The sequence below is a fragment of the Podarcis bocagei genome (genome assembly GCF_964188305.1).
Source record: "Podarcis bocagei genome assembly, chromosome: 3".
Taxonomy (NCBI): Eukaryota; Metazoa; Chordata; class Lepidosauria; order Squamata; family Lacertidae; genus Podarcis; species Podarcis bocagei.
The window spans coordinates 63,131,461-63,141,512 of record NC_138127.1 but is presented as its reverse complement, the minus strand read 5'-3'; positions in this window follow the sequence as shown (position 1 = coordinate 63,141,512).

Sequence of the window (10,052 nt, the reverse complement as noted above, 5' to 3'; positions counted from 1 at the left end):
AACCAAAGTGTTCTCAGCATGTCCAATCTGAAGTCAGGCCCATGAAGTGTCAGTGGATTTATCTGGAGAAAGTGAGTGAACCATGTGTGGCAATTATACAGCCAATGCTCAGTGTGGAAGCATTTGATAAGTACTTTTGCGAAATGTGAGGCATTTCTACTTCAGGGGCTTGTTGGCGTAAATGAGACTGTCTTACCATCTCTTCCTGACTGCAGCCCATTCCACTCATGTTGGATACCTGCATTCAGTTTTTTCCCTCCGCACCCAAGGGTGCTGCTAACACAGTGGTTTGACTTCACCCCTGGAGGCATACTCCATTGGCTCTCAACCGAGAGAGAAATTGCATTTTGTGTTTCTGTCTTGTGTTTTTATGTTGTGAACCTCAGCAGAACCTCATTGCATGAGTAGCCTTCCTCTCTCATTCAATAATTTAGTGCCCTAATCTTAAATATTTTGCTTGGAAAGAAGCAATTTCAATATGGCTTATTTTTAGGTATTTTGGTACAACTCACACTGCAAATATTGTAACTTTTGCAAGGTTACAGCATTTTGGAATGCAAAGATGAATAGCATTGTTCATCAGTTATACAATTATGGGCTTTAAAAGTGAAAGTTTAACAGCTACTCTTTGAACATATACAGAAAATTACAAATGAAAAGCAATCAAAGATGGCAGTGGGAAGGGATGCGTTGACCTGGGATTATATGCATGCTTTGAGATGAACAGTGTTCTTTTATTACTAGTTGCTGTTTTATTTTTAAAAGAACATTTTATTAACTATAAATCATGTTCATGTATGCAACCTACCTGGTAAAGGTAAAGGTAAAGGGACGCCGACCATTAGGTCCAGTCGTGACCGACTCTGGGGTTGCGGCGCTCATCTTGCATTACTGGCCGAGGGAGCTGGCGTTCAGCTTCTGGGTCATGTGGCCAGCATGACTAAGCCACTTCTGGCGAACCAGAGCAGCGCATGGAAACGACATTTACCTTCCCGCCAGAGCGGTACCTATTTATCTACTTGCACTTTGATGTGCTTTCAAACTGCTAGGTTGGCAGGAGCAGGGACTGAGCAACGGGAGCTCACGCGGGGATTTGAACCGGCGACCTTCGAACCGGCGACTCTGTGGATTAACCCGCAGCGCCACCCGCGTCCCTCCTAACCTACCTGCTAGTAAACATAAAAAAGGTAAAGGTAAAGGACCCCTGGACAGTTAAGTCCAGTCAAAGACAACTATGGGGTGAGACACTCATCTCACTTCAGGTAAGGGAGCCGGTGTTTGTCCACAGACAGCTTTCCGGGTCATGTGGCCAGTATGACTAAATTGTTTCTGACGCAACGGGATACTGTGATGAGTGCCAGAGCACATGGAAACGCTGTTTACCTTCCTGCCACAGTAAGAACCTGACTGCTCTTGACAGCTAAGGTACAAAAGTTTATTCTTCATAGAAATAACTCCAGCTCCATCCCAAGAGTCTTCAAATTGACTGGTACCTTTCTGAGAATTCCTGTCATCCTGTCACAAATTCAGAACAGGCAGGAAGGGCAGTTGTGGGTGTCTGGTGTGGCAGAACAGGGTCAGATCTAGAAAGGCCTTATAAAAAATTAAATGAATAGTCTGTATCTGCCTGACAGGTCCTTAAGTGGCAGAGCCACAGTTTTGCTTGAGACTGGTTGACAAAATAAGTGTCACTTTATGACAAAACCAAATGCCAGAAATAATCATGTTGGGTTTTGTGATCAACTGGAAAGCATTTTTGACGGTCCATTTCTTTTCTAGTGATGTTGGATTTGTGAACACCTGAAACATGCAATGGTTTGCTTTTTTTAAATAGCACAAATGGGTGGGATGACCTGGTTCTATACTTTCCAAATTTACTTTTTTTAAAATTAAAAAACAACAACAACTGGCCTTGACTTCATTCAGTTGATTTTTCCATAAACAAAGTAATGCAGTGCTCTGCTCTCCCATACTCACAGTAGTCTATTGAGAAAATGCATTGATTCCTCAATTCATATATATTAAATATTTACACGGTTGTAAGAAATGGATTGATTGCACTAGTGGCATATTCCTAGTCACAGCCACAGCATACATTTAAAGCACATTTAAAGTAGCTCCATGAGAGGTAAACTACAGTTCCCAGGATGCTTTGGGGGAACTATTAAGCAAAATGTGTGCTTTTAGTGGTATATTTAGTCCTGGAGCTACTCTCAGCTCAGTAGAGTTTTGTCTCTACTGTGTACCATTCTGATGCAGAGATTATGGGACAACATAGCACAGTGCTCAGCTGGGGCAGAGCAGCCAAAAAACAGGAGCCATAGACCAAGCTAGTTAGGACTGAAAAGCGAGTCTATTATTAGTGGACACCCAGGATCAAGAAGCAAGCCTGGACTGAAGGACAACCAAAGGATGCAACCCCACACCAGAGCTTAGGAATACTTTGTTATCCGAGCAAAACTTAACTAGAACAGGAACTCTCATATTCCTTCCTATCAGCCTAGGAGGATCCAGTGGACAGTTTGGTTTGGTACAGTCAGTCCAGAATTTGAGATTATTATGCTGAGAAGCTGCCACCTGCAACTCAGTGGATTCAGTGATCTGCTGCCCCCAGATCCCAGCAGCTCTTGATAGTACAGCTGCCCATGACTGTAGAAAATTCATGCAAAATCCCATCAGTGAGATTCATAGCCTGACCTGAAAAAGGTTAGACCAGGGGTAGTCAACCTTTTCATACCTACCGCCCACTAATGCATCTTTCTTGATGGTAAAATTTCCTTACCGCCCACCAGTGCTGCAGTAACATGTGCCGTAGAACCCCCCACTGCCCACCTGGAATCCTGAAACGCCCACTAGTGGGCGGTAGGGACCAGGTTGGCATTCCCTGGGTTAGGCTTAGAGAATGGCCAATGGATTTAGCTCAATCTGAAGGCCACTTGACCTTTTCACCACTTCTCTGAGATTGTCACAAAGTTTCCTAATTGGGATAGATTTCTCTTTCTTTATCATACATTCACCTGTCAGCTAGGACAGCTTGGGGCTCTTTTCATGCATGTTAATAATGCCAGGCAGGGGAGGAGCCTGCTGTTGTCATGAAGCTCTCTCCCCCCCCCCACTTCACATGATTATGAAAGCCTTCTAATGTCCGAAAAGGACAAAGGATGTACTTCTAATGTGACAGCTGTCATTACCATTAGGGTTCCTGTGCCCATTACAACCAAAATAGTATTAATAAAAATGCAGAACATAAAACACCATTAAAAAGGAATGTACTTCATTATACAGTATAGAGTAAAGCTCTTCAAACACATCACTTTGGCCTAATATTTGGGTTTAAACAGTAAGTAAGAATTTAGCTCTTGGTTTTAATGGAAATTTGACCATGTTTAAAACTCATTCTCAGATAAACAGAATGCCCCAAAAAGTATATCCTTTAAATATCTTCATTTGGTTATGTCTTCTTCTATACTATGAGATAGTGGTGGTGAGGAGATCAACCTTTCTGTACACACTTTTCTTGGGTTCTCTTTTCCCCCAAGGAAGCACAAACAGAATTTTGTTCCAGGCTTTCCCTCGCCCCCATATTCTGTTTTTTATTTGTGATTTCATTTCTCTCTCCTCCTCTCTCCCTCTTCATATGGAGCAAAGTGAAATTAAGGAGGGGGGGGGAACACATTTGAAAGAAGAAAGGCTTGGAAAGAGCTCATGTTTTCCAAGAGTCTGCTACAGCTGTTAATTTGTGGGAAACCTCAGTGGAAAGTAAGCAAGATGGCAGCATCATTTTACATGAGAATTCGGAAATGGCCAAATTCCAGACCTTGGCTGACTCTGGGACTTGGGTTTCATTGCCAAAGCTTCAACTGGTGTCATGCCATTTTACATATAATGTTGATGCAGCTGTAAAGGACTCTGATATTCTTCTTCAGTGTGGTTTTTTTTTTTTTTTTTTGCTATACACTCAAATTGAAGTCTCATTGAATTGTGGTGTTTGTCTTTGCTCAGTAGATTATGGTGAACATGTTTGAGAGAGAAAATGAAAATAGGGTTTATTTTTGTTGTTTACAGAGACTGGCTCTATCCAGACCTCAAGTGTCATGAACTTTGGCAAAGTTCTGAGGCAGATTTGAACTTTGTGGCTTGGGTAATTTTCAGCATCTCTCTAACATACACGTACTAAAAAATGTTTTCTGCACCCTGTATATGACTTGTGTGTTCTGACGTGCTAATGTTTGCTTTTCAGATGAGATTTTTCTTAAGGACTCAGCTTTAGCCAGGGAGTGAGGGGAAGGCAACAATTAGCAATTTGCTGCCTTTTCATGACACTCAGAATCAGCAGCTTCACTCCATAGAGAGCCAGTGTGGTATAGTGGTTAAGAGAGGTCAACTCGTATTCTGGTGAACTGGGTTTGCTTCCCCGCTCCTCCACATGCAGCTGCTGGGTGACCTTGGGCTAGTCACACTTCTCTGAAGTCTCTCAGCCTCACTCACCTCACAGAGTGTTTTTTGTGGGGGAGGAAGGGAAAAGGAGATTGTTAGCCGCTTTGAGACTCCTTAGGGTAGTGATAAAGTGGGATATCAAATCCAAACTCTTCTCCTTCTTCCATAGGACCAGCCTGATGGAACAGTTTTGCTGAGTCACTTCCAACCAAATATGTGGGGAACAGGCTAATAAGTACAATTATTTCTTATTTATTAAAATACTATATCCCGTTGTATAGCTTTGAGAAACTCTCAGGGTGGCTTGCAAAAGCTTCTCAAAATAAAATCACATTCACCTACTACAAGGAACAGAAATTACACAGTGTCCATATGAAACCAACATTGAAGAATACATTTGCAAACAGACGCAGTCTCTTCCCATTCATTCATACCAGTGGTTCGAAAGAATCAGGACGTCAATCTGCCCACTTTCCCCAATACAGTCTTCAAGTCTGACAGTGCCTCAGGCTTGTTTCCCATTTCTTCACCAACATTTGCATCCCTGTATCACCACCACCTTTGTCTCAAGCAGCAGCTCAGTTGGGAAAAGGCAGCCTATGTCATCCCAGGTACCAAGGAAGGCTTTCTACAGCTAGGAACCAGTCTTGCTCATTAAAGTAGTCTGGATATGGGCAACCTACAGCACAGAATTTGTAGTGTCAGGCTGCACAATTGACTGCTTGTTGGCAGCCTACAGCCAGGTGTGCTGTCCAACTGCTCTGCCGTCGAACATGTGCTAGGGATGACAATATGGCCAAAGTCAACCAAAGGCAAAAAAAGAACCTGCTCTTTCTTTTGTGATATCAGTGGTTCACCACTGTGGGATCTTCACAGGGAAGGCAAATAACACATCATGGATGCCCGCTGATCTTTGCCATATATGGGGGGGAAAATTCATATATTTTTTATACTGCTTGATTTTAAAAATAATGAGGTGTGAGGGTAGCGATGTCAGAGGTGATCCACACACACCCTATGATTTTATGATTTAGTTACTGCTGGAGCAGCATGAGACTCTGCCACAGAGGAGCGTAAGAATGAAATCATAAGAGGAACACATACAAATATTGTTCCCCACCCTAATTGTTTACTTGCCTTATGAAGTTAAGCCAAACACTGGTTAATCTTGTGTAACTGGCACATTTCCACTCACCTAGCCTCAAAAGAGCAAATTTCAACCCAAGGTGAAACACTCTGCTTTATTTTTTACTTAACGTGTTCTAGAGCTGAGCTCTGGCATCCAAAATAGGCTCTGCTGCTCAGCCTGAGGCCCTTTCAAGATGAGAACCCCTTCTTCTTCCTAGATTCTTTTGATGGTAAAGATCAGGCTAAAATAGAAATAGGCCACCACTTGCTAGCAGCACAATTTAGGATGTGGTTGCCAATGTGTTCTCAGAAATAGTGTTATTAAAAATATTTTTGTTTTGCCTTTCCATCAAAGAGACTGAAAGCTGCTTGGAACACCATTAAAGCAATAAAAATAATCTTGGATTAGGGCTGCCGACTTGTGAAATACGTCCCTGGGTAGGCCCTAGAGCCGAGTTTCTTTGGGTCCAGGGACAGAGCCTCAAACAGATCTAAAGGCAGAGATAGAAGAAAGAAGGCCAGCACAAAAGGATCTACAGCATACAGCTTTCTTTCTTTTTAAGAAAAGCTGGCCAAAGAGAAGGAAATGGCCTCAAACCTTTCTTTTATGGCAACTGGCACAAAAGGAGGGGGAGGAAGCTGGACATACCCTCTTTTTCCTGATTCATTGGCAACCTAACCCTGGACTATCCAATTCACGTTTCATCAACACCTGCTGCCTATCCACTATCGCAGCCATAATAAGGAAAGAGTGTGAACTGACTCTAGTCACTCATAACCATACCTATAGTTGCATCTACATAAAGTCGAATACACAAATGGAAGCAATAAGCGTTCTGCACAAAGCAGAAGCAACAAATAGTCAGTAGGAAGACCATACTGCTGTCAGTTGGTGCACAGCACTAATATATTTGTACAGTGAGAGACAATGTGATGTCTCCTTGACCACCTGTTTGTGTATTGTGGATATGCATACATGTATCCTGGGTGTGTTTGTTGGGATACTGCCAGGGAGACAAATTCCATCATGGCCCCAAGCCGTCTGCCGGACGATCCATCTATCTCCCGTAGGCACGCAGTATCAGCAATTAGCGACATGAGTTTCTAGAAAATATCTTGCCACATTCTAGAGCTCATGCACACTCTATCAGCAGATAATGCACAGCAAAAGTCGCACTCAGGAGAGCATTATTTACAAGTTTTATTCAGCGTTGATCAGAACAAAGAAAGACATGACTGCCTGCGTCAGTGTCTCCAGCACAGAGAGAAAACGAAAGCAATAGAAACATAAACATCCTGTGAACAGGAAATACACACTCTGACTCACAAAGCCTGCTCCCTTTTAAGGTGGAACGGAAATATCCTAACAGTGTTATGCCATCAATGTGCATTGACTGGTCCCTTCTATGCACAGGTATTGTTGGTGCAATGTTGTGATTCGTGGATGTTGTTGTGGGAATGTTGCTTGGGAGTGTCATGTTACTTACCAGTTTTATTCTGCTATATATTTTGCTGTTGAGACGACATAGTGTTTTGGACTACTACACAGATGCAATACCAGCCTAACTGTGGTCTTGCAGATGCCAGCATAGAAGAAGAAGAAGAAGAGTTTGGATTTGATATCCCGCCTTTCACTCCCCTTCAGGAGTCTCAAAGCGGCTAACAATCTCCTTTCCCTTCCTCCCCCACAACAAACACTCTGTGAGGTGAGTGGGGCTGAGAGACTTCAGAGAAGTGTGACTGGCCCAAGGTCACCCAGCAGCTGCATGTGGAGGAGCGGAGACGCGAACCCGGTTAACCAGATTACGTGACTACCACTCTTAACCACTACACCACACTGGCTCTAGCAAGCAGGAACACAGGAAAGGGCTGGTTGGGCAGTAGAGAATGCAAGGAATGTAGTCTCAGCAACACAGAGAGTCTTCTAGCCTCATTCTGAACAACAGCAGAGATCAGGAGGGCACCAGCATGTCAAAAGCAGTCCCTCATCAAAACAATGGGTGGAGGAGAGAAAATTAGGCACCATGTTGGTGGGTTTTTTGCACAGATAAAGATCTCACAATGATTATTGTAAGTCTTTTTACAATTAATGTTACAAGCAGAATCCCATTGTGAGCAGGAAGATGCTGGGGTCATGCAATTACCATAAATCACACTTTGTCTCTCCCCCCCCCATGAATGTGCAGATCCAAGAATGCTAGATCTGTATTCTGGCATGTAAGAGTGAAGCAGCCCCATATTACATCACACACAGATGCAGTTATAATTTAATCATTTGTTGTTGTGAACTTAGAGGATGAGGGTGGGCGACACACACTCTCCAATGCCCTGTCTCCCACCCCTTATTACTGTTGTGTGCAGTCGCTTAAGTCAGCCGCAGATATCAGGATAAATGCACAGTTTAGTTTACAAGATTAATGTTCTGTGTTCAGATCTCAGTATTGCTGTTTGGCAACACTGATTGCTATTGGCACTGGGCTACTTAGCAGAGCACAGGATCAAAATGTCATTCCTGTCTGTATCTCAATGCATTATGTCATCCCCTGTGGATGTACTCGTATCCTTTCCAATAGTTCTCCTAGGGAATAACCTAATCTACAACGTTACGCATCTGGTGGTGAGACAACATGATGCTCACAGATCTAAACTTGGATCCCGTCTTTGGTTCCCACATCTGAGTATAACTTGTTCATGTATTTTAGGAAATTATGGCTAATAAAATATTGGAAAACAATCATCTTCCCATCCTGCACAAATCAGTGAGTGATAAACTTAAGACGCATGACTGAAATATGCATGGCGTGGCACCATCTCCTTTGCGAGCTGAAATCTTAAGGCCTGAATGTAAAACCAGAGGCTTCCTGTTCTGATACTGCATGGTGTGTGTTTTTGTGGGGTGTGTGTGCTGTTGTTTTGAGGGATGTGATGCCTTCTCTGTTATTGTCATCAGTGTTTATGGCAGAGAAAGAAATGGATCATGCAACAAAACATTCCATGCAAAGTATTAAGTCTTGTCATCTATCTGATTGCAAAGCCTTTTCTGACTTGTGTGGGAAGTCTGTGCACTGAATAATAGCAGGGCATTTTCCAGGTTATGAATCAATGGAAACCAGCACCCCAATGGATCTTCAAAGCAAAATGAATATACCATGAGTGCATATACTAAATGTGGGTTTCTTTACCCACAGATGTGGTGTGGTTATTGGTCTCATTTTTTAAAAAAGGTAAAGGACCCCTGACAGTTAAGTCCAGTCGCGAACGACTCTGGGGCTGCAGCGCTCATCTCACTTTACTGGCTGAGGGAGCTGGCGTTTGTCCGCAGACAGTTTTTCTGGGTCATGTGGCCAGCATGACCTGGCGAAACCAGAGCAGCGCACGGAAATGCTGTTTACCTTCCCGCTGGAGCAGTACTTATTTATCTACTTGCACTTCACGTGCTTTCAAACTGCTAGGTTGGCAGGAGCTGGGACCAAGCAATGGGAGCTCACCCCGTCACGGGGATTCGAACCGCTGACCTTCTGATTGGCAAGCCCAAGAGGATCCGTGGTTTAGACCACAGCGCTACCCATGTCCCTTATTGGTCTTATTTAGTTTATGGCTAATACATTTCCATAAAGACCTCACAAATGGAAATATTTGAGTAGCTCAAGAACAAATGATGGTAGCAATAGGGTTCATTTCATTGGTCAGAGTCTTACAACTTCAAGAAGCAGCCAGAGCTCAGCATCTGATTTGCACGCAGAAGGTTCCAGGTTCAATTCCTGGCATCTCCAGGTTGGGCTAAGGGAGAACACTGAGCTAGAGGGGCTGTTGTTCGGACTCAGTATTTGTCAGCTCCCATGGTTCCTAATCTCATTCCCACCTTGTTGCAAATGCCTTGTGGAAAGGATCTGCCAAGAGCCCAAATCCATCCCTTGATCCAGGCTTGCTGATGACCAATCTTTATCTTGACTGTGACTGTGTCTTAAATGATGGAGCTAAATGCATAAGGATTAGTTGGGCTATCTTTCTTACTATTATATTATTTAACAGTATTTTTTCTTTCTTCTTAATGATATACGTATATATAGAGGTAAAAAGGAAACACTTCTCTTCAACCCCAAAATAAGCTTTATTTAAAGGAACAAAATGAATGAACACTCAAAAGATTTTCATACAATATTCATTAAATTTATGTGATTTCTTCAATATTTTCTTTAAGAAAATCATTGAATAACCTGTCATAGTACCATCCTGCAGTACAGGACTTTCAGTCACTGAAACTGTTGAACTTGTTAAATGCTCTTGAAACAAAGTGCAAAACATTTAATTTTTGACTCATTGCATCAATATGGGAAATGTTAAAAACAGTTTAAGAATTGTCTCAGCAATTGGAAACATGGCAATTTAAATCACCAACTATGAAGGAGACTTTGATGATACAAAGTCCTAATTGTTGACAAAAAAATACAGGAAGTGTCACAATACATCTTCAAAAACAACAGAAT